This window comes from Zootoca vivipara, chromosome 4 (assembly GCF_963506605.1).
Source record: "Zootoca vivipara chromosome 4, rZooViv1.1, whole genome shotgun sequence".
In the NCBI taxonomy this organism is placed as follows: domain Eukaryota; kingdom Metazoa; phylum Chordata; class Lepidosauria; order Squamata; family Lacertidae; genus Zootoca; species Zootoca vivipara.
Genome location: NC_083279.1, coordinates 79,374,600 through 79,400,592, shown reverse-complemented (window position 1 = coordinate 79,400,592; position 25,993 = coordinate 79,374,600). Strand labels below are relative to the sequence as shown.

The following is a 25,993-nucleotide window of genomic DNA, read 5'->3' as shown; positions in this document are numbered from 1 at the left end:
GGCAGTACCCAAGTTCCCTTGACTTACGGTAAGTTGGGCACAAAACTGAGAGAACTTTGTGTGGTAATCGTGCTTGTTTCCTGCAGCAAATATCCAAACATCATAGGGAAATATATGCACTTGTTAAATACTCATGGCCAGACATCAGGGACCCTAAACCAAGTAAGAAATTCAAGCATTTGAGGCAGAGTTGGGAAACCTTTTTCAGCTCAAGGACCACACTCCCTTTTGGGGGCCAGATTCCAGCAGTAGGTGGGGCTAGGGGCAAAAGTGGATGGAGGAGTGAATATAATATTTACCTTTTGACCAGTAGGCTAGTTCTTACACACACACACACACACACACACACACACACACACACACACAAACACACACACCTCTATCCTCCATCCAGACAAGCAACAGTCATCATCATCAGAGTTCAAGGACATATTACAACCAGGCTAAAGCACTCACAGGGTATGTGACACAAGGCCAGAGAGCGGTGTGGCCTGGGAAGAGTCGCTAGGGACAGATAGAGAAGGCTAGAGGACCACATTTGAGCCACTAAACTGAGGTCCCCCTTCCGCTGATTTAAGGACGGTCCTTCACACTCTACATGTGCATTGTAAGAAATACCACACTGGTATTTATTCCTGTAGCAGATACTACCACTGCATGAAATAAGTTGATTTGTTTCTTGTTTGTTTTTTTAAGGAGAGCGGCCTGAAGCCGCTCAACAGCTGACAGCCGCAGTAGAGGCTGAGCGAAGCTCCCGAGGCGCGCGTGAGCCTGGGGCTGCTTCCTCCGTGAGCAGCTTCAGGCCGCTATCCCGAGGTGTGTGCATGCCTCCGGAGAGCGGCCTGAAGCCGCTCAACAGCTGACAGCCGCGGTGGAGGCGGCCCCAGGCTTGCGCTCCCCGCGCAAAGCTCCAGAGGCGCGCAGGGAGCGCGAGCCTGGGGCCATCTCGCCGCTCCTCTCAGCTGTTTTTTATTTTATTTTTTATCTTATTTTTATTTTTTCTATTTTCTATTTTTATTTATTCTACTTTTTATTTTTTCTATTTTTTATTTTTATTTATTTATTATTTTATTTTCTATTTTTTATTAATGGGGGGGGGCGCCAGAAGGGTGCAAAAAACCCTAGCACCGGCCCTGACTGCAGGTTGTAGCATGGGGAGAGGGAGCTTGGCCTGGAAAGCAGTGTGACCTGGGAAGGGTCCCAAGGGCCAGACAGCCCTAGAGGGCCACAATTGACTCTGAGCCTGGGGTTCTCCACATGTACGAGTGCATGTACGTGATCCAACAATATCATGTACAATATATAATTGCTCACCTGGTACAGAGAAGGCTCTTTTGCCTTTTGACAGCAGCATGATAATTCCTACTGATGAACCTTTCCCCCAGCATGGGTATGCAGTGATGGGGAGAGCTTCTGCTAAATGATGCCCAGCTAGGTATGCACACGCGCCTCAGGATAGTGGCCTGAAGCCGCTCAACAGGTGACAGGCGCAGTGGAGGCGGCCCCAGGCAGCACCGGGGGCGGTGGGCAGGCTGGTCAGCGCCCCCTCCATTTTGGCGCCCTAGGCACCTGCCTAGTTTGCCTAAATGGACGCGCCGGCCCTGCCTGCAGTGGCCCAGCACTACAATCCCCCTTGAGTGCTTTTGCCAGCTGGAATATGTCTTTGCACTGTGATTCTGCCTCTTGCTTGGCTGGCTGGAGGACAGAGAGATGTGTATGGGCAGTGACAGTGTATGCAGGAACCTCTGACTTTTGTACAACACAACCAGAGCATCCAGGAACTTGCCTGAAACTTGGCATATATGAAGCCGTTCCGCACACATAGCCCAAGAGACGCCTATTGCCAGGAAAGCCTGAAAGGGAGATATTTGCAACCCTCTCCCTAGAAACAGGGGCAAGAATGGGAACTCCAAAGCACGTCCCCCCTCCGAAAGCAGAACTTTGGCACATACATAGCTAAAAAACAAAACCCAAAACCCAAACCACACACTGCTAGAAAAAGTAAAAAGAAAGAAAGAAAGAAATTAAAACAGAACGACTGAGAAGAAAATAGTAAAGCTCTGAAAGTCATTAAGTTATGCTTTACATAACATTTTTTATATCTTCAAGACAGCATTGGAGTGAAAGTACTGATTTCCTCAGGACATGGAAGTATCTCACAGCTGCAAAACGAACCCTTCTCCACTGGGAGCACAAATTTTGTTTTGTTTGTCTTCTGATCATTAAATGCCCACCGTTGCCTGGGTATTCACTGGCTGAAACTTACAAGGTGATGAGGACACAGGAGTCGAGAGCCTGTCGTTTCTAGCAGTAGCCCTGCGTAGAGGTGAAGCCTGAGTTAATGCGTAACACATTAGTTCAAACCGGTGTATTAGATCACCAAGTTAAATATATACTTACAAAATCGCGACATCCAAAACAAAGAAAGGCGAAGGACAGCATAATTTAGGATTCTATTTCATAAATTATTATTTTTACGCTAGTATCACATACAAGAGGGCAGAACACATTGTTGTACACATTAAATTAAATCCACAGGAAAGGAGGGGGTGAACCAACCAATTCATTTAATTAAAGGGATTTGTTGCCTCCAGATGCCTAGTTAAATATTATGCAAGTTGTGAGTGAGTGGCTCAGGCAGGGATGGGATTATATACTAATTATGAAGAGCTACATAGAGAATATTAGAAGCTGCCTTCTAGACAACTTGTCCACCTAGCCCAGTAAAGCCTACTCAGACTGGGAATGGCTTTCTAGGATCTTAGGCAGAAAAGTATTTCCCACAACTTGCTACCATATCCTTTTATCTGGAAATACGAGAGATTGAACCTTGGACCTTCTCCACTTGCGCTCTGGCATTGTCGCTGCAGGAGTGTGAATGAGCAGGTAAAATTGCTTAGTTGGATAGGAATTACAAAATATTCTAGCTGGGTCCATTTTCAGTTAACCCTTCCAAAAGAACTCCAGACACCTGAGAATTACGACCACACAACTACTAGACCAGTTTGAATGGGCAAACCAGTCTCTTAAGTGATGATGGGGTAAACAGTAGTACCCAAACAAACTGAGGAGACATTCACCCTAGTGAAGATTCTAACTGGGGAGAATGTTTTAGCATGAGACCACTAGAGATTTTGTTGCTGTTGCTTTGCTAGGTTGTCTTCTATCTACAGTGGGAAGAAAGTACTGTACAAATTCTACCATTAACAGACCAAGGAGCCAGAATGCCAAAGGCCAACTCGGATGTCGAAGTGGTTGGTTTCCTCTACAAAGGGTTGACTTCTCTCTGAGACATGCAGTTTAAGAAGGTGAAACAATGCAATATATTTCCTAAAGCAGATGGGAATCGGTACCACAAACTCATTCATTTGATGAAGAAATAAATATTGAAGTTTAACTTCTAAGTGGAGAAGTAGCCTTTCTTAGGATTTCATTAGATAATGAAATGGCATCAAGATAACACTCCAAGCATTGATTAAATAGTAACATTTACTGAATCCAGGAATTTAGGGTGTCTAGCATCCACAAACTCATGACACTATGTTCTACTTCCACACACAAAGCCAATACACTTCTGAATATCGGTTCCTGAAAACCCCAGGGCGGGAAAGTGCTGTTATGCTCAGATGCTGAATTAGATGGGACCTGACGCAGCAGGGTCTTCTTGTGCTCCTATATGGTATCTGCATCGTTCACCCTGACAAACAAGTCTTCTTTGAGGGCAATGATTTTATATGGTCTTTTTATTTCAACAATACACCTTTCCTACAGTTTCAGTTCTCAATATTAGAACACTTACTTCCTAACAGAATCAGAGACTTTGGTTTTCTTGTGGTACATGATAGTATGGTTTATGGAATGGTAGCATGTCTAGGGAATCGTAAATGAAGTTTCTTCTTATAGGTTTGGACCTGTTACGGCTCATGGTTTTGACAAATTAATACTTACAAAAGGAATGGGACCTGACAATCCTTGTTCTCCAATATTCCAGCACCTGTTTGCTCCTCTCTACCCTGTTTCTCATATTTTAAGACATACCCATAAAATAAGCCATAGCAGGATTTTTAAGCATTCAAGGAATATAAGCCATACCCCGAAAATAAGACATAGTGATAGGCGCAGCAGCAATGCTGGCCACGGCAGGAGGAGGAGGAAAAAAATAAGACATCCCTTGAAAATAAGCCATAGTGTGTTTTTTTGAGGAAAAAATAAATATAAGACATGTCTTATAATATGAGAAACACGGTACCTGGCTTGCAACTGCTTACATGTGCTATTTCCATTTTTCCTAGATACATCTGATTATGTGCAATGTGCTGCTCTCCCATTTTTAATAACATCCTTTATCTACTCATCTTAGCAGCTGTGGGACTTAACTGCTGAGACAGATGAAAGATAAACACTTGGGGGATGCTGCAGAAATATTTAGGCAAGGCAGAAAAGTACTGCCCCTCCAAGGACTTTAAAGGAAGGCTAAAATCCTAATTGGAATAGCTTTAACTATGAAACCTTCTACTCCTCAAATTTACTGGGAATTTTTTTTAAATTAAGGCAACAACTTGTAATAACAACAAATGTTCTTGTCACTTATTCTGTATCACAACAAGCAGTTGTGGGGAGCTAAGCCTAGCCTTCCTTTTTATAAACAGAGTAGTCTGCGGTATCTGATAGCACTACTTAGATGACTGAGTGAGGAAGGCAAGACTTTGGCCCACTGTTGTGGAGCCTTGTCTTAACAAACGGCTCTCTATCTATTACATGCCACCAAGAGACCAATTTGAGGCTCTCTGTGGACAAAGTAGTGTCTGATAACAGCCTACAAAAAGAATGTTTCTTCTCAGAAGTACCTGCAAACATGGTACAGACAGAATCCTCTTTGGGAGCTAGCCCAGGTTGGGGTGTGTCCAAAAAAGTCTTGGACACTGGTTTGAACAAAAAAGGTTTGTCTGGTTTAAAAAGACATATATGCAAAGAACATGGGAACGCTAATTTACTTCTCAAAAGTACAATTCCCAGCACCTTTAGCAAACTACAGCTACCACATTTCTGGGGGGGAGGAGAAATAATGTGCTTTAAATGTATGGTGTGTAAGTACTCTGGTGCAGAGCTGTTTTTACTAGTAAGATTTTAATAGATTTTATATATGTATGTACAGTACAGTAGTTAGCTTAATTGTTTTTAATGATTTTTTTCTAGGTTTTTAGCGGTTCTTATTTTTATCTCCACCTTGAGTCCCATCTGAGAAAAAGGTGGATAATAATAGTAATAGGTAAAGGTAAAGGGACCCCTGACCATTAGATCCAGTCGTGACTGACTGTGGTTTAACCCACAGAGCCACCTGGGTCCCTATATAATAGCAGCCTAATACTAAACACTGAAAAGGAAGTATTGTAGTAACTTTAACCATAAACTGTTTACGAGTACTTGTCACAACAAATGAGCAAAGTTCAGTAGATGTTGCAAACGTTTGTATGTCTGTATTCTAGAGGTAAAAAAATATTCCTTCTTTGCTGTGTGCAAACATTTTTTGGGACTTAGAGTTTTCTCACAAAGTCACAACGGTAGCCTCAGGAATAAGATCTGAAAGTTTTCTCAATAGAGTTCACAACATTGCATATTGCTGTCAAACATCGTATTCTATTAGTAAGGTTGGCACCCTCTTATAACCCTTCATTAGTATGCACCTTAAAATCCATAGAAACGTTTCCCCTTTAATTAACAGCACCATTACTCTGGAAGCTAGAATGTGGCTCAATGGAAAGAACTAATGCTTCATGTTATTGGGTTTCTCATTGGTAGCCCTTGGCCCTCTGAGGCCAATTTAACTAATAGCCTAATAATTATTTACTCAAGGAAGCATTAACCACCTTATGTCATGGCGCTTCTAAACAGCAAGAAAGTAAGCATTTTTTCTATCCACTCTCTTTTCTATGCTGGGAAAGATGACCAGTTGCTATTTCTATCACAGCATGGAGTAAGCTTGCAGATTCTGCATAACTCAATTACACAGAGACAGAGGACAGAGACCCTCCTAGACTCTGGTGAGGAAATGTGTCACACACACACCCCAGGTGTTTGCTGGACTCCAACTCCCACCATCCATGACAATTCACCATGTTGGCTGGGACTGATGCAAGCTGGAGTCCAGTAATACCTGGAGGGTCATATGTTTCCCAACCCTGACCCAAACTACTCTTTGATCTCACTCCTATATCTGAAATTCGCTGGTACTGCTTGCCATGTCATCCAAGGCCACTTCTCAGGCAGTTTTGTGTCTGGTGGGTCACTACTACCATTCTCTGTTGGCAGTTGAAGCACAAGGCACCAGTTTCTACAGTTTCTTGACAGGTCTTTGCAAATAAAAGGCAATCTGCACATGCTCAGAGGCACTTTTGTCTTTCTGAAAGCTTGTTTATCTATTGCAAAGGAATTTTACACTGGCTCTGAGGCATTCCATGTTAGATGCCAATATTTTTGTAAACAAAAGATGGCAATCCCATGCAGGTCACAAGTTTCCAGAAGTCAAGATGACTCTTTTGTCAAGTGTGTGCTGTTGGGAGAAGGGGCTCACAAATCATATCTGGCATGCTTCTAGAAAGGACTGGATTCTGGAGTTTTCTGGGAGACCGTAGTAATTAGCATGATTAACACTGCTCTTTATTACTTCTCTAAGTAGTGAGTGCTTCAAATACCTGAACAATATTGATGTAGTTTCCTGTATCCTATATTCCTATATAGTTTCAGTAAGCTCTAGAAACCTGTGGGGCTAAACTGAAAATGGAAGATACCTGCTGCAGAATTTGGGTCATCATATACAATGTGAAACTCCACTTATGCAAAACTGCAGAAAATCTGTTTATGCATCAGTTCCAGGAAAATTATGCTTACCTTGAGGTCACACTGCAAGATTTGCAGAAGCTATTGTTTTTCCTCCCTAGTCAAAACAGAACTTTCAAGGCAATACTGTACCCTCATCAAGCGAGGCATGTAATACTTGGTAATGATGCACATATTTTCCTCCCTAAACTGGTGCTGCTTGCCAGCAAGAACAACTTCGTGCAGATAAGGTGGCACTTTTTGTATTGCACAGACCATCTGTTCCAATCTGCCTTTCATTAACACTCATACTCACTTGTAAGCGGCATATCAGTCAGTGATAGACAATCTTTCTTAACTACAATGGAACTCATTAAGGGAGCTCTGGCTAATGCAAACACCTTTCGGGAAGTATACATGTGCAGAAGAGTAGTATTTTTGTACATTAAGCAGTGTCAAACTCCTGCACGTCCCTAACACAAACCTATTAGCTTCATCTTTTAGCATTTAAAAATAAAGCTGTCAATCAAAGAAAGATCATTTAGTTGTTCAGGCATCCAGGGCCGGCTTTAGGTAGAGCCCCGGTGGCGCGGTGTGGCAGGGCGCTGGGCCGGTAGGCAGGGCGCTGCGCGGCAAAGCCGCGCGGAAACCATACTGCACCCTGCGAGGGCGCCCAACCTGCTCGAGACTTCCTTTTTTTCAAACACACTTTTCTGAGAGTAAGCTCCATTTCATCACAGTGCTGCGTCAATATGCATAGGCTTGTACTGTTAATCAAGGTTTGAAGCCCTAATTTAAATACATTCACACTTTAAAAGTCCTCACTTGGACACAATTCAATGACTACTAGCCATGATGGTTATGTTTTACCTTTTTGGAGAAAAGTACTAAGATGCATGAATACTGTTTTGGGGGGAAAATATAAAATATTTTCAGAGAATAACATTGTTTTAAACTATATATCAACTATACGGGGTTTGACCACAGTTCAACGTCGATAGACTCTCTGTGCCCTTACTTCTGCTAAAAGACTGATATTAATTCAATTGAAAGATAATACCATGTTCCCCTTCAATTAATGAATAGAAGACATGACAACTCTGGCAACATACAACAGATTGCTTTTAGACACAGATTGTGTAGGGATAAGTATAATTATATTTGGAATCTATTTATAAAAAGTATAATGTCTTGTTAATAATTTTACATTTAATAGAAAACTGCTGATTATACCCATATACAGTGGGACCTCGACTTACGAAGTACTCGACATCCGACATCCGACGTTTTCGACTTACGAGCAGAAAAAGTGGCCGTGAGCTTACAATTTTTTCAACATCCAAACGAAAAACCAGTTCGCGGCTAGATGCGGTTTCCTCGACTTACAAATTTTTCCGTTTCCAATGCATTCCTATGGGAAACCGCTTTTCCTATGGGAAACTCGACTTACGAAGTTTTCGACCTACGAGTGTGCATTCGGAACGGATTAAATTCGTAAGTCGAGGTTCCACTGTACTCTATTTTATCACAATTTCAATTCTTTGTTTCTACTTTCTTTTCTTTCCCATTACTCTATCACTGAATGAATATACACATACCCCTCCACTGTCAGAGGAAATATGCCTCTGAATACCAGTTTCTGGGAATCACAAGTAGGTAAAGTGCTATTTATTTCACATAGGTGCTGCTTGTAGGCTTCTCATGGGCAACTGGTTGGCCAAGAACAAGATGATCTTGGAGTAGATAGGCCTTTGGTCTGACCTCCTTATGTTCCCCTAATGTCAATGCAAACAGCCTTTCAGCATTAAATCTGTAAATATGTTGTCAACATTGTACTAAACACCCAAAGCAGTACTAAAACAACATAATTTCAATGATTCACACTGAAAATTTGAGTTAGCTTTATCTACGTTTTTGTAAACCACAATGCTTCTCATTGCATGTTGCATTGTACAGATTGTGACAGCAAGATCCTTTTAATAATAATAATAATAATAATCATAATAATAATAATTTTTATTTATACCCCACCCATCTGGCTGGGTTTCCCCAGCCACTCTGGGCAGCTTCCAACAGAAAAATAAAATAAAATAATCTATTAAACATTAACTGGGGAGGCCAGCATTTGAACAGCTAGTGATTATGCACACTACTATTACACAGCATTAAAGTGGGCAAAGAGAAAAGGTAAAGAGCTGGAAACAATTCATTCACATGACATCTTCCCCAGCTCTGTTGGTGGGACTCTCCGTGACTGACATATAGAAAATTTGTCTGCATTAGCTGTTTTGCATTTGGTTTGCACCTGAATGTACTGTTGATAACTGTTAATAGTCCATACCATGCTGTGTCCTTTCTACTGTATCAAAACTTTCTCTATAGAAGAAAAGTTATCCCCTATCAGATACCCTCATACAATGTTTCTCATGCATGCTTGGGCCTACATCTTAGAGCAGGAGTCCCCCACAAGGTGCCCAAGAAGTGTGAGTGTGTGTATCACCAGATTTAATTCTGTGAAATGGGTACTTTATGGTGCCCACAAGCGTTTATTAGCTGTACTCAAGGCCCAAACGATTGGGGATTCCTGTTCTTTCCTTCCTAAATTTATCATTATCCAACCATTCTTTCTCCACTTTTTCTTTTTTTTTAACTCTACATGGACAAGTCAGCCCATACAACATTTCCTACTAGAAGACACCTAACTCCTTATAGTGGGGTAAACTAGAGTTCCCCAGGATTCTTTGGGGCAAGTCATATGCCTAAAATGAGCTTTAAATGTATGCTGTAGGACGGAATGTTAAGAACCGATCTTCATATATAGTACAGTGGAACCTCGGTTTACGAACGCAATCTGTTCCACGGAGGTGTTCGTAAACAGAGGCATTCGCTCCCCGAAGGCACGCGTCTGCGCATCCAATGCCGCAGAACCCGGATGTAAACACTTCCGGGACCGCAGCATTAGTAAACGAAGGCGTTCGAAAACGGGACTGTTTGTAAACCGAGGTACCACTGTATATACATATGGGAAAAAATTTCGTGCTTGTTTGTTTAAATCATAGCTTTATGGAGCTGAAGTGGTTCATACCTTCCCAACTTAGTAATTAATTGAACCACAGCCCTGAAGGACAGGAAATCTTGTGAAAAGTGCTGTCTGTATCTGACATGAGATGTAGGAGGACGCCTACTTCTCAGATGGGCTTGGCATGTTTCTGCTGCTGCACATGAATGATATTTCAGGCTGTACTGGGCAGCAAATGACAAAGTTGTTATCTATATTTTTCGGGGTTCTTCTCTTTTCTCTGATCAGTGAAAATGGGTAAAAAAAATTACTTAGCAGAGGTATAGGCCATAGGGAGGATTGTAGCTCAGTTGAAAAGCATCTGTTGAGTCGGTAGACCATGAGACGCTTAATCTCAGGGTTATGGATTCGAGCCTCACAGTGGGCCAAAGATTCATGCACTGCAGGGGGTTGGACTAATGATGCTTCCAACTCTACAAATCTATGTCTTCGTCTATGCTTTGAATGTAGAGGGTCCCAGGTTCACTCCCCAGCATCTTCAGGTGAGCATGAGAGAGAACTCTGTCAAATCCTGGAGAGCCAACTGCCAGTCAGTGCAGGCAGTACTGAGCTAGTTTAACCAATGGTCTGTCACCATACAAGGCAGCTTTATATGTTCCTATGATAGTTCCCATAGGATAAAGGAGAAAAGGTGACCTGTGAATCTCTGGGTATTTTTAAAACTGCACCGCACATGGGAAAGTATAGGCAAAATGTTGGTGCTCTTTTTAAAATAGATATACATTACTACATTTTCTTTATAATTATTGCCAGAATCAGAGTATAAAGAAGTCTGAAGTGTAGAAAAGACACCAGAAGCTCATTTTTATTTTAGGGAAACCAGTGTGAATTCTGCAATAGCCTTTTTAAAAAAGAGTTGAAAACACACACACACCCCCACAAGCTTTTGTTTTATAAGACGAAGCATTCATTCAAAGCAAGGTGGGGACCTTTTAAAAACACTACAAGGAGCCGGATATACACGGCTTGAGCCATTAAAATGTTATTAAAGGCAGCAGGGTCCAATTTAGTTCTCAACAAAATGCCTGACACAGCTGGGCAGTGGCGGTTCAGTGGAGTCAAGCAAAAAAGGTAGGGAAAAGTGATCTCTTATTACTGCACTGTGTGCTGATTCGAGTGTTTCTTGTAGGTGTGACAGGTTGATTAATCTTACAAAATTGGACTTTTGTCACCATGCTGACAAATCAACGATTAGAATATTTTTGTGTATGGATAACCACATAGATTGCTAAGATCAATTAAACCTCATCACCACAGCATTTAAGAGTTTGTCTGTACCAGTGCTTTTTTTAAAATGTACAGCACAATCCTGTGCATATTTGTTCGAGAATTTTTTTAACCAATAAGCAGTTGATCATTTTTATTTATTTTAAAATTTAATTTAAAAGCAAGTCACACTCTGTCCAATGGGACTTACTATCCAGTGTGTATGTTTACAATTGTAGGCCTAATTCCCCTTTTCCTCGTGTTTCTAAGGTGGGTCTGCACCAATGTTTAGCATTGCATTTTGTCCCAGTAGAATCATAGAAACATAGTGTTGGAAGGGACCCTGTGGATCATCTAGTCCAACACCCTGTAATGCAGGAATATGCACCCATATGGGGATCAAACCCGTGACCTTGGCATTGTCAGCACTATTGCTCTAACCAGCTGAGCTAACCAGCAAGTCAATTGTAAGCATTGCAGTCCTGGTCTCTACACATTTTCCTTACCGGTATAATGGCAGGCCACCTCTTGGCCAAGAGCTATTTTTTTGAGATGTTATTTCTTTGGAAAATAAAACCGTACATCTTATGTTAGCACAAAGGGTTGTATCTGATTATTCCTATGGAGGAAAGTCAAGTGTTGAGAACAATGTTGTGATAGCCATGAGCATCAACAGGATTATCCTAAGGGAGAGCAACAATGCCCCTCTTCCTGTACTCAAGGGACACAGTGACATTTTTCTGAGACACAAGTCGGATTCATAGGGGAGGAGTGGGAACACAGCTTCTTGGTTAGGAGGAGAGAAAGCTTCCTCACCTTGAGGCCATGTTCGTGTTTAGAGAAACAGGGGTTGAGGCGATTTGAAAAGCAGGCCTGATTTGTAAGTAGGGCCTCTCCCCTCCCAGTTATTAAATAATGATCAGTAATGAACTTCATCTCTTCATCTCATAAAGGTGTGGTAATCTCTAACTAACTTATCACCCATCCATCGCTTACTAGAACTGTTGTATGTGAAGACTAGCCCTGAGTCTATCTGATCTTAGATTTACAAGGCAGGTGTTGTTTGGATAGGGATAAACCTGAATTAGAATATTAGAGCTTCCAAAGCACAGCCTGCATTTCCAAGCACTCTGATTTCACTTTGAATATTTCCCTGCGAAAACCTGCCCGAACCCGACCTGCCATTTGTTGCAGTTTGAAGAGGGGATTTTTAGTGGGGGGAAAGCTCTGGGGTTAAAAGAAAGTGTGCTAAGGCACAAAGCTTTACAGTGTGGACCTGTGCCTGGGATAACTGAGGGAATGTACAAGTTGGGTACTTCTTGGAACATATTCTTTTTTCTTTTTCTTATTAAAGGTTTTCTTTGTTTACAAAGATAGGTGCAATGTCTCTCTTAACATTTTTATAAATCAGTTTCATTTGTTGAGACATTGGTGAGGAGAGGGGAAGGAAAGTAATGGGGGGAGGGTGTGGGGTGGGGGTGGGGGTGGGGTCGGTGACAATGTTTCTATTTTGCTTAATAAGTGTGGGGTTTTTTTGTCAGCATCGCTTGTGTAGGTTCTCTGCTGTTCACTTGTGTTCCTTTGATGGTGAGAGATGTTGGGGTTGGCCTAGGATATAGTTGTTCCTTTGTGGTTGGCTGTGGTGGTCTTTGTTTTGTGTGTGAGTGGGGTGGGTGAGTGTTTTGGGTCAGGTTAACCATATTGATTTGTATGCTGTTGGTGGATTTTTGTCTTGTTGGGCTGTGTATGTGATAAAGGGGAACCATACTGGGGTGAAGCCGTCTTCTTCTATTTGTCCCCATGTCAGTTTCAACTTATTGGTTAATTTTTCTAGTAAGGCTGTTTCCCATACTGTTTGGTACCATTGGTCCATGCTTACTCCTGACAGGTCTTTCCAGTGTCTGGTTATGGTGCTTCTGGTTGTCTTGGAACATATTCTATAGCAAGTAGAGGCAAGGCATATCTATGCTACTGGAGAAAGTTCTAACTACACCACATTTAGCCAACCCCCAAGACCAGGGGTCCCTAAACTAAGGCCCGGGGGCCGGATGCGTCCCAACCGCCTTCTCAATCCAGCCCGTGTACAGTCCGGGAACCAGCATGTTTTTACATGAGTAGAATGTGTCCTTTTATTTAAAATGCATCTCTGGGTTATTTGTTGGGCATAGGAATTCATTCATATATTTTTTTCAAAATATAGTCTGGCCCCCCACAAGGTCTGAGGGATAGTGGACCAGCCCCCTGCTGAAAAAGTTTGCTGACCCCTGCCCAAGACTCTTCATGCCCACCTTTCACAGAGGCTGATACTGGGAATTTCTGTTCTTCACTGGAAATGAAGAGGCCTTTGTGGTAACATGTAGGCTGCCTCACCCCTCACTCCCCCCCAAACTAATACCTAATTCGTGTCAACCAGGGATGGGGAATTTGTGGCCCTCCAGATGTTGTTAAGACTACAATCTCTGACCATTTGCCATAATGGCAGTGGCTGATGGGAACTCAAATCCAACAACATCTGAAGAACCATAAGTTTCCCACCCCTGATCTAAATGAATACTGCTGGCAAAATAATTACAGTAGTATCCTAATTATTTCAGTGAGGCAAATCGATTCAAGCCAAATATAAATCAATAGATAAGGTCTTAAACACAGTAATGTGTCTTCTCAGCAGCACATTCCTCCAGCCTCTGATAAAGTGAAAAGGTAGTATATTATGGAGCATAAGGAACGCACACAGCTTTGGTTGTTGATACGGTACCTATAGTCCAGGGAAAAGAAACTGAGCCCAAGTAGAAAGCTACATTGCTCACAGGATTTCTGAAATCCTGAATAAATTGGATGCAAGAATTACAGTAGACCCAAACAGCCTAACATTGTATAGCCTGCCAACAATTGCACAGGAGATCACCTAAGGTCTAACTGGCCTTGGCAGGTTTGCTGGAGTTATACTTTCACATGGATAAACTGTTCCTGAACAATTCCTACAAAGCAAGCTTTCATTTACCATCATGCCTTAAGCCAACTAACATAAAAATAAAACCACAAACATGAGTTTGACCAAACTGCGGGAGGCAGTGCAAGACAGGAGTGCCTGGCATGCTATGGTCCATGGGGTCACGAAGAGTCGGACACGACTAAACGACTAAACAACTAAACAACAACAACAACAAAGTGGTCTCTCTCATGATGTCTGCAGGAGAGGTGCGAAGTATTCTGGAGGTCGAGTTCCCTCTCCAAGAGGCCCAGTTGTTATGACTGGTTGAAGACAGGAAGAGAAAGGCGAGAGAACATCACCTGCCAATTTCACCAGGCCTCTATTTTGTTTATTTAATTAGTTGTATACTGCAATTTCATTTTTAAAAGATCAAAGTGGTTTACAAAAACTATACACGCACACACACTAAAAGCCACATAAAATTTAAAATCTAGGATCTGTGGAAATACAGGCAAGGAGCCACTGTGTCCTTATCCTGTTCATCAACTTGAGAATTCACAAGAGAACTACCCAAAAGCACATGAGAGCTGTCTGCCCCATCACTCAATTCCTCTTATGTGGGGAGCTTGAGCATGAAGAAATAATATTGCAATTTGTAGAATTAGCTGGGAACATTTACCAGTGTTGCCCTGCTAGCTGTTCTGTTTTACAGTGGTACCTCTGGTTAAGAACTTAATTTGTTCCGGAGGTCCGTTCTTAACCTGAAATTGTCCTTAACTTTAGCTAATGGGGGCTCCTGCTGCCGCCGCGCCACTGGAGCACAATCTCTGTTCTCATCCTGAAGCAAAGTTCTTAACCCGAGGTACTATTTCTGGGTTGGCGGAGTCTGTAACCTGAAGCGTTTGTAACCTGAAGTGTTTGTAACCCGAGGTACCACTGTATTGGAAACACCACCAATTAAAAATCATGAGGGTCTTGCACCAAAAGATATTCTGGCACCCCTTACCTCCAACATGCCATACACTTGAGAGAAACAGGGTCAAATACCAGTACATTATCCCTGCTCCCAACTTGCATATGTTCATGAAAGTGTCTGCAAGGGCTATACAAATTAAACTGTATATACAGCGCACATGTGCCTGGAAAAGCAGGATACCTGGTTGCATGGATTGCATCTCAAGCTTTTAATAAATATTTTCAGTTATTTCTTGGGACACATGAGCCATGCTTGATGGTACAGAGGCTGCGTATGCACTCTACATTTAAAGTACATTCCCACTCCCTCCCACCCCCACAGAATCCTGGAAACTGTAGTTTACCCCTCACAGAGCTACAGTGACAACCCTTAACAAACTACAGTCCCAGAGCAGGGTGTCCCTTAAATGTATGGTGTGTAGCCTACCTGGTCTAAACAGAAAGCTCAGCTAAGGGCTGTGAAGTTAACTCCAGGAGGGAGGGAGGAGCAGACAGGTGGGTGGGAGGAGTAAGAGGGATAGAAGGGAGACTATTGAATGGATCTGCCCTGTTTTAAAACTCAGCGACATGTTTAAGCAGTGTTCTTATTTTCCCTACACCTTGTTGTTCATCAGCCAATCCATTCTCCCACTTCACTAATTTAACACCACATGAAACATGAATGTCAAAGGAGAAGTGGGAATACTGGGCATGTACATTATCAGTGCTTGCCTAACACACAGGCAGTGTGTTCAGTTTTTATCAAGTAGGTACAGTACATACAGATGAGATAATCCACATCATAAATATTCAGTCATCCATGATAAAATTTGCACAAATCGCTTTCCGCCCATTCATCCTATAGCCATGAAATCAAGGTAATAATCTTGAGTAAATAACACTCTCCTCATGTCATTGAACATGCCATCGAGTTATTTTAGAAGTTACTAGAGACATTGCACCCTAATCCTGAATACATTAACTAAACACCCTGACTGCCTCGGATTCATTAACACCGGAGAAGGAGTGTGTGTGTGTGTATCAAATTGTTACTCCCAAATAAGTGAGTACTGTACTGTAATGGCATTGTAGCCACAGGCACCCAGACATACATACAAATCCACAAATCCATATTCCTTGTATATCCATAAATTCCGAGCTTTTGGAAGATTTCAAACTGCATCAATGATCAAAATTAAGCATCTGGACCCGAATACAGTACACCATTGCAAGCTAAGCCTGCTTCAGCCCTTTAAAGCCTCTTTCCAGTTTTCGGTTTGTTTGTTGGTTGGTTTTTTAAATAAAACTTGTATTTGTTGTAAAGATTCAGCACCCGCACCACACACCTTCCCTCGAGCCCTGCTAACCGAGGACACGAAGACTTGCTTTCCACTGAGCGCCCTCGGGGTTTCAGTTTTAATCCATCTCCGCTGTAGATGCAGCAGCAGCGGCACAAGCGCACTATTGCAACAGAACTTTTAAAAAGCTCTACGCGTTTGGGTGGGAAAGCACCCGGCTGATGCAGCTTGATCGCCACACTTAAACCACGACTCGTGCCACCGTGAGCCCACTACGCCTTTAAACGGCCGCAACACACTTCCAGAGAATAGGAGAAAAGCAACAACAACAACAACAACAACAACAACAACAACAACAACAACAACAACAAAGAAGTTAGAGGTGGGCAAACATCACAATCCTCTCTTACCTGTCTGTGGAGAAGGCAGGAAAAAACCCAGGCATCTGCAAAGTTCCTCACAGGAACACGGAACGGATCCCAAATTATTTCCTCCGCAGCAGCGTATCAATAAAAGTTACTGTTTCAGCCTCTCCTCTCCCCCGCAAGCCCTAAACCACCACCTAAGCTTTCGGGTCCTGTGGCTAATATTTACTCTTCCTGGGCGAAGTGCAGTCGGTATCTCGAGCTGTTTAAATGGATTCTGAGTACGGAGTGCACCTCGCTGTTTCCAGCAGCCCGTTTCCTCCGCCAATCAGCGGCCTCGGAGCCGACCTCTCCTCCCTCTTTCGCTCCCAGTCCTGCCTCCCTCGCCTCGCTCCTCTGTAGGCGGCGGCAGGACTGGGAACGGAGTGTGAAAGCACGAACTGAGCACGCTTCTCAATTTTGTTGTCCTCCCTCTGCCATCTTAAGACTTGCAGCCTTCTTTCCTTCAGGAATCATAGACCCAGTTCCCGTAATTTGTTGGCATAGTAACCACCCCTGGGTTGTTTTGGTTCCCCTCCCCTTCCTTTTTTGTATGAACACGATGGAAAGGAAGAACGCCTCTCAGCCTGTAGCAGTCTGTAGTTGCATGCAAAACATAGTGAAATAAAAGGCACATTTCTGAGAACTACGGGAGGCTAGGCCATGCCAACCCTCCCAATTATTTTCTGTGGGGACAAGGGATCCTGAGGTGTCTTCACATTCTCCTCCGCCCCAGCCTAATGAGGGGGCAGAGGAGACTTGACATAGAGAACCCCACATCCCTATCCGGGAATCGGAGAGGCCGTTACTTCCCCAAATTCCAGAATCATGCCAAATATTTAATTTTAATTATTTTTGCCTTTCTGTACAGGCACACCTTCCCAGAATCGTGCCAAATATTTTATTTTCAGATTCCAGAATCAAATTTCCAGATTTCAAATGCCAGAATCATGCCAAATATTTTATTTTAATTATTTTTGCCTTTCTTTACAGGCACACCTTCCCACTTCAGAATACCAATACCAATTGTATTGTTAATAGGCCACCACAACCCAAAACTCAGAAGTTGGCAGAACATCCAGTACAATTATAACAACGTCAATACTCCCCTTACCAATTTTAATTTTTCTCATGAGGGGAAGGGTAGGTTCTAAGAAATAATAACAATCCTCCCCAAAGGGAAACTTTGGGGTCCCAAATTTCAGCGGCCCCCTGTGCAACGCTAAAATTCAGCACCCCCACCTCTCGCTTTGTTTTACATAATTGTTGTGGTGCCTCCTGTGGCGACGGCACCCAGTGCGGCAGAACTGGTCACACTACCCCAAAATCGCTTCTGCTCCCCACTCTACAAGAGTTGTATTTTAAACTAAGAAACATTGGGTCATATCCAGTGGTGGCTTTGTCTTACTGCAAAGTGCTTCCACTCATGCACTTTTTGCTCATCCTTCCTGCCTACTGAAGCCCTCTGCACCATATCCCATATTGTTTCAGTGGGTCTCCCTGCCCTCAGGAGGAGCTTTTCATGGAGCGGGGTTCAATACCGTAGGTAAGAAGTATCAGTGAAAATTGGGTGCCTACATGTCGAGAGTAGAAGTGCTTTCTGTGAAGGCAAAGCCACCATTGAACACAGTATAAACTTTAGAAACAGACTACAAAAGAAAACAGAATAAGCACCAGCAGATAAAACCAAGTTCATCAGCCAAATTCATCTGATTTGGAGAAGAATACATGTTAACTCTTAAAATGTCATGCTCAAATAAGTTTTAATCATGAAAATCAAGGTTGTGCGAAATGAAATTTGGAACCCATTTATACCAAATACAGCAGGTTAACATTTGTAATTGTTAACTGTTAACAATTGTTATTGTGATGGAATATACCCCTTTTTCTTTTTTTCCCCTTCACTTTAAGACACTTTTTGTTGTATTTGAATTTAAAAGAGAAAGTCAAGTTTGCTGCCTGTGCTTTTCCAAAATCACATACTTAGCAACAGTTAAGTATGATCACTTGCTGCTTAATACCCTTTAGCCACCATTATACTCACAGTCAAGATGAAAAGTGGGTTTATCCTGTTTCCCCACACAGGTTCCTCCTGAGGGTGGCTTGATTTATTCCCCATAGAGTGGTATTTTTTCCTAATCCGCGCTGGCGAATGTAAGTATGAAAGCGGATATGTGTGCATGTGTGCGACTGTTCTTCTCAACTAGTTAACGTGAAGATCAGAATGTGATCTTAAACATAATTTTTTAGCTGCTTAGGAAGACTGTGTCCCTAACCACTTTACATTCATCCTCAGAATTTAGTCATCTTTGGCCCAAGTGCAATATAATTTGCAAATCTAAATAGGGTAATCTCCTGCACCTATTGAGGGGTGGTGCCCACAAAGTTCTGTGATGATGCTGGATGCTAAAAACAGTCAATTCAGTTTTGGAATAGTGCCACATGAGCTCAGTCATTCGGGGTAATATTCTTAAACCCTATTTTATTTAACAGATTTCTGCCAATCTCCACAAATGACTTCAAGCATGTAACAAACCTTGTGGATGCAGAGAGAGGGCAGGTCTCAAAAATGGACAACGCAAAAATATGTGCCATATTTTCTTATGTATAATGGGACCTTTTTGTCCTTGAGCAAAAAAAGTAAACAGATTAGTTTCTTTTCAATGGCAGGATGTCTGGTGGGTTCAACAGCATTTACAACAACAACAATAACATTTTACTGGATTAAAATGGGCAGCATACTCTTATGCCCACTATAGACCTGTTCTCACCTTCCCTCCAGGTGTTGACTTAAGACATGAGGGAGGGGGAAAGGAGTGGTGTTTGCTAGCCTGCATATTCTCATATCCAGAACTTTTTTTCAGCTGGAACTCACCAGAACTCAGTTCCAGCGCATCTCAGGTGGGCACTTTTGCCATTATAAGGGAACAACGGAGGCATTCATGGTGAGTTCCGGCACCTCTTTTTCTAGAAAAATAGCACTGCTCATATATCTTTTGCTGGGACCCATCTTCCCTGCTGCCTTCCCTCCATTTAAACTTATTTTTTAAATATAGTTTACTTTGCTTACAGTAGCTTTTGTCAACCTTGGTCTCCCCATTTTGGCAAAGGCTGCCTTATAAGGTGATTGGACACACCACTAAGTGTACTGTTGGCACAACCCCATCCTCCAGCCATCTTAAGTGACCAAGAGGCATCTATTCATATAAACTACGGTATGCAAATGTGTGCCATAAGAACTTTATGGCACCTAGCAACACCCCTGCTTCTGGGTTTTTCTAGTTACTTGGGCTGGGGCTTGGCTGAACGTGAAGAATCCTGGCATATTCATATGGGATGATGTTTCAGCCCATATATGGGCAGACTGCAGCCTCCACGCTGCACAGGATTTTCCTGGCATGTATTGAGGCACCTTGTGGGCATAGAATCCACTTGCATTACAATGTGCAGTCACCTATAAAGATGATTCAAATACGAAGAGTATTATTTTTTGCGTGACATACATCCGGCACTTGTGCGGCACACCCTCAGGAAACACTGGGGTACAGGTAGGGTGCCATCAGAGGCATAAAGGCACAAATGATACAAATCTATGCAGTTCATTCTGGATACTCTTGTGCTTCTACGTATCTCAGCTAGTCAGAACATTCTGTCCACCCTGCAATAACAATTTCCTTTTTCTCTCTCAATTAAGCCTTCCTCTCACCAAATGTATTTGAAGAAAAGTTGCCAGCTCCTGTTTGAAGCACCCATCTGTCATGCAGATATGTGAGTGCTTCCAAGGAATGAAGGGCTAAAATTATACTGCTTCTAGATCACTTTCAGATTCAGATTAAAGCCATTTGCCTCTGTAAAGGGTGTCAAGTGTGTTTGCGAATGGGTGTAATTACATGCTGGTGGTCACTGCAGGTCGAATCAGTTGTTGAATGTTGGTGCAGTTGGTGGAAGTGTGAGCTGTGAGTCTGGAATCCCTCTTTATTATGTGGGCATTTTAGACAGTGATAGGAAGGCCACTATCTCTCAGACCCTATCTACCCCTTCCATCCACATTATGGGGATTATATAGGCCCACCTTGCAGAGTTGTAACAATAATTATTAAGATAATGTATGTGAAGCTCTTTAAATATTCCAAGTGCTTTGCTAGTATCGTTATAGCAACTTCATAATCTTCCTTTAGTCCACCATTTATTAGGTGGGCATGATCAAGCAGTTAAACAGTTTTGAGTTCCATTGAGGTCAAGGGAAAAGATTAGGAACTGGTGTAGCTAGTGGCTAAAAGATCAACTTATGAATCAGGAGCTTCTCCTTTGCAACTCACCCTGTTCCATGAATTTACTAGATGGACTTAGGTGAGTGAGTGTTTCACAGCCTCAATCCCCCATTTAACTCTGGCTGGGTTGTTCCAATTTATATTATGATTTCAACAAAATCCATATTTAACTTTCTTACCAAGACTGTGTACACAATTACTGTTTATTCTTGGTCTGTTGTGCTCCCGCTGCTGGTATTTGACGCTGAGTCCACCTGAGATTAGCCACAATTCATAGTTATCCTGTAGTTTATTGAAAATCACTTCTGTTTGATACACTTTCCCTTAAGCAAGCTTCCATCAGATTAGAAAACAGAAGCCGTGGTTAAACTGAGGTATTTTAGGCAGTCATTGCGCAGGTACAAATTACAGCACATGCGCAGATTAGAGCTTCAGTGAATTGGAGTTTGGTGTAGGGAAACAAATTAGGTTTCAAGTGAATATATCCCCACCCTCTCCCTGGTTTGCACAGTAATACAAGAATGTGAGTTGAAATGCAGCAGGTGAGAGAGGGCAACCTCACTGCGTTTTGAGCCGCTAAAGTGTACATAGCCCAAGTGAGACAACAAATGCAATTCCTCTGACTTGTATTTTATAAGATACTACTAGGTCTGCTTAACATACCATTCCTAGTGAAAAATACATACCGGGAATGCGCTCAATGTTAGTTTTGCTTATCTAGAGCAGGTTTCAACCAAAATATTGTACTTATGGATGTTTACTTTCTTCTTATGAGCACCCATGGGCGTAGCCAAAGGGGGGCAAGGAGGGGCAGCTGCCTCCCCATCAATAAAAATCAATAAAAATACATAGCTAACTGAGGTTTTGCCTCCATCCTAACAAAAGGCCTACCCCCCTAACAAAAGGTCTACCCCCCCCAACAAAAATCTTGGCTTCACTCATGTGAGCACTAAAGAATATGCATCTTGCAAATGACTCAGTGAAGCAATTTCATGCTCTATCCCTAGTACTATGATGAAAACCATAAAATATCAGTAAGAATCTACTGACCAGTTGTGGAAACCTTTCATGAAATCTGGTGAGGAAAGATGTTTGCATATACGTACCAGTATATATTTTCTAAAATTTACAGCTTGCAGGACTGAATCAAATTCCTTTTTAAATAGAAAAAACTTTATCCTATGAACATATTGCAATAAATTAGAATACACTTAGTATTTAAATATAAGATTTAACATATCTTGAGTGCAGGACTGAATCAATTCTTATAAAATCCCAAGAGGCCAAAAAATATTGCAAGCGCCATCCTTCCATGTCGTTCTTATTGAATGTTGGTCATTACTTTGGGGGCCTTTGGGCCAAAAAGCATAGTAAATACAAACAACAACATTCATAGTCCTACCACGTCAAACTTTCCCCACTTTCACATTTTGCCTAGTTTCTAGAAGGACGGTACAAAATTGAACTGCAACACATGCCTATATGCTGTATGGTTCTGTGCCACTGCCAATTAAAAAACATGCTTGTGGGGTTGCTAAATTCAGGTCAGGGGAGTTGATGACACTCAGGCAATTAAGTTATTACTTTCTGATTAAAATATCGTTACTGTGTTTAGATTCACTGCCAGGCTCAAACACTTTTATGGAGGTTCAAACGACTGATGGCCAGAATGATGGTCTGTCCTACAATTTCTTGTTGTTTTATATTACGTTTTGTGCCAAGTTGTTAATGTTTCTTGAGAGTTTAAACCTTTTCGGTTGACTAATAAACTAAATTAAACCAAGACTGAAAATTGTATATGTCATGAGTAAAACACTTTTATGTGCTTAATCCTAGCACTGAAATTAATGGGACTTTGCTTTAATAGAACTCCTAAACATTTTTTAAAAAATACACTAGCTAGTGCTTCTAAGCAGCTGCCCAAAGAAGCATGTCCAAATAGGAAAGGTAGACCTAAATGGACAGTCTTATTTGCATTGTCATGAATTCAAGCAAGCAACCTATTTGGTCAAAGCTCACAGAACATGGCTGACGGTGTTTCTTGGGCTCTTTTGCATTAAGGAACAAAACAAGTGGAAGATTTCCTGGCTACTCCAGGAAGAAAAGAATGATGTATGGAAAGCCAGACCAAGACAATACTAGCAGTGAGTATGAAAAAAGAGTGGGGATATATGAATGCAATTTAAAAGGTAATGGCTGCTATCCAGATCCCCATATGCTTCCATGGCTGGCTTTCCCAAATGGTGCTCTGGGAGCCCCCGGGGCTCTTTCCCATTCTGTTGCCAGCGAAGAGGAAGTCTGTCTTGCAGGCATGGGGATGCTTATCTGGATTGTGGCCAATGCCTTTAATATCTGAACAATGGTTTCATCAATCCAAACTGTACACTTAGAACTGGATTAATCAAAAACATTTTACCATGTAGTTTGAAGTGGATGGAATTTAAATATATGCTAAGTGCTTGGTGAATCACAGATATAGAAATTAATGGGAATATTTATCAGACACAAACCCACATAAAGTCTTGGGAATGTATGAATTCTGCCTTATAAATCTTCTAAATAATGTTGCCTTATAGACTTTATGCAGGCTGCATAAAGTCCAAATATATGTATCCCTCTGCAATGGGCTGGGGAAACCCAGCCAGATGGGTGGGGTATAAATAAATTGTTGTTGTTGTTGTTGTTGTTGTTGTTGTTGTTGTTGTTAACACGTCCCAATATGTAGGTAATTGGTCCACTGGTATCCCAGCTGGTCCCAGATAAGGAAGGCACATGTCAGATAGTCAACTCTTTATTGGCAAGAGAAACACTTACAGCAGCTTCCACAGTGCTTCAGATAAATAAAGTGCTTCTAACCTCTAATCATTTATCCACAGGTCTGGGCCCTATGGAGCAGTAGCAGCAGCAGGGGGGTCCCTCACCTCCTCTGGCTTTTATACCATCCTCAGATGTGTTGCGTACCCACAACTTAAGACTTCCCTTTTCAAGCCCCTCCTGGTTCTAGGAGACAGTGGGGCAGTGGCTCCTGCATCAAACCCCATAAATTACTGGACCCTTCTCCTGGATCACTCCCCAGGTCCCTTCCCTCCGCCACACACACGTCAAAGCCCTGCCGGTCCCTGACAACTGGCATTCAAAGCCCAATCCTACATTTATGAGGGTTCTCAGCATGAGAACCAGGAAGCTTCATGCCAGGAAGCTCCTCGCTGCAGTGGTCAACAGGTGGACACATGTCCTCTCTTGTCCTTCTGCACCTGCACCTTATAAAAGTCTGCTATTGGCACATGGGTGGGTAGGTGAGACCTCACACACAGAGCAGGGAGAGAGGCAGGAGGAGACACCCATGTCCCCTGTGTGGAAATGGAAGCAGTGTTGTGGCTGGAGGAGTGGGCAGCAGTGAGGTGGTATTGTGCCCGTGGCAACTGTTCTACCGTGACTTTAAATCTACTTGAAATCTACTTGGTATCTGAAGAAGTGTGCATGCACATGAAAGCTCATACCAATGACAAACTTAGTTGTCTCTAAGGTGCTACTGGAAGGATTTTTTATTTTATTTTATTGTTTCGTTTAAATCTACAAATACGTACGAAATACAGCAATAAAACTCAGAAGATTAAACTATTCAACTAGGTAAAAGAATCCTGTAATTGAAAGTGTCTGGGCAAATTTTTTAAGAGTTTTAACCTGGCACCAGAAATAATACAATATCAGTGCCCGGAATATCTCTCATAGGAGGACATTTCACATTTAGATGTGGGGAAAAAATGGAACATTGCAGGAACCTGCAGCTCAAATCACATGTGTCTGAGTAGAAACCCTCCAATTTCTGCTTTTGGAGGCTTGAGGCATGTGCACTCTGTTTTAGTTTGTGATTTATTTAACTTAATGTGCTAACACTCCCTTTTCCATGGCATGAATCCTATGAAGAAGGCAATTGCCTACAAAAGTTCACACACCTCAAGAACAAACAAGCTCCCTTTAAAGTGTGTTGCCCCCTCACTGTGGCTCACTTCCTCCTATTATGGCTTAACACCAGCTCTTCTGGATCACATCCCTTGAAAGAGTTAACTGCTATAAGGGCACAACTTTGCGCCACTCAGCAACCAACTGTGAAATGGCTTCAGGCCACAGTTCTGCAAATGAGAACATATTCTGATGATGTAATGCTTGTAACTTGATAACCTGCCACCAGGAAGGTTTGCTCCTAGCAGTTTCTGGGCAACAAAGGGAGCCAAACCTGTTTCTCCCTGACTTCTTTGTGCAGCTTCAAGTAAGTTTGGTTGCATCAGTATTTGAAGAAAAACAGTTATTTGCCCCAGGAATCTTAAATTTCTTAAGTACAAGCACAATTACTTTTATTTTATTTTATTTTGTGTGTGTGCCACCAACAAAGCAACATTGTCATTATTATACCTGTCAGTAATTAAGTGCCAACAGAGAATACTTCAGTAAATGTCAATTGTCAATTGTCAAAATGTCAAAATGAAAATGCGAACATTACAGATGTTCAGCTCTTTCATCTCACACTTTCCACTTTCATGGGCGGAGCTGGCCTCATCCTAAATTTCTTATTCCTGTCAATAAATTTAGTGCTGAAATAAATAATTTTAATGACCTTTCACAGTCATTCTAGTCTTAGGTATTTAGGGGTGGTTGTTATTTTCATTTTAAGGAAAGCATTGTTACTCATGTGATTTAAATGGCACAATACACCATGCTCTCTTCTATTAATTGCAACTTCTATTAATTTTAATGATGCTTGCGCAGAACATTGCAATGGACTGTGCCCTTCATAAATAACAATTAATTTTAATTGCTACTTCTGCTGTTTTACTCTTCTAATGTTTTACACATTTACTTGTTTCCACTGTATTGTTTTACGCCAACCTGAGAGTTTCTACTGAAGGGTAGCATGGGAACGTCCTAAATAAATACACAACACGGGATAAAAGAGTTAATTACACTTTACATTGTTCTTGAAAGTAGCAAATGGGCCTTCATACCTAATTTAGCACCGTTCTGTAAAATCACTG

The 25,993-nt window shown here is 42.0% G+C and overlaps 1 protein-coding gene and 1 long non-coding RNA gene across 4 annotated transcripts in view; one reads left to right on the top strand and one right to left on the bottom strand.

Moving 5' to 3' along the window:
* The window catches only part of SPATA13 (spermatogenesis associated 13), a 77,407-nt gene extending 60,016 nt beyond the window's left edge, over positions 1-17,391 (bottom strand). The window contains exon 1 of one of the 3 annotated variants that reach the window (XM_035114281.2): positions 16,696-17,391. The gene's annotated coding sequence lies outside the window, so the exon portion shown is untranslated. The remainder of the gene's footprint in view (positions 1-16,695) is intronic. The other 2 variants (XM_035114273.2, XM_035114278.2) reach the window with 2 other exon arrangements.
* A 2,185-nt stretch (positions 17,392-19,576) lies between these two features.
* LOC132591961 (uncharacterized) lies at positions 19,577-23,182 on the top strand. Its single transcript, XR_009557418.1, has 3 exons — positions 19,577-19,634; positions 20,384-20,457; positions 23,022-23,182. It is a non-coding gene; the product is annotated as an uncharacterized LOC132591961 (long non-coding RNA).
* Positions 23,183-25,993: the final 2,811 nt, after the last annotated feature.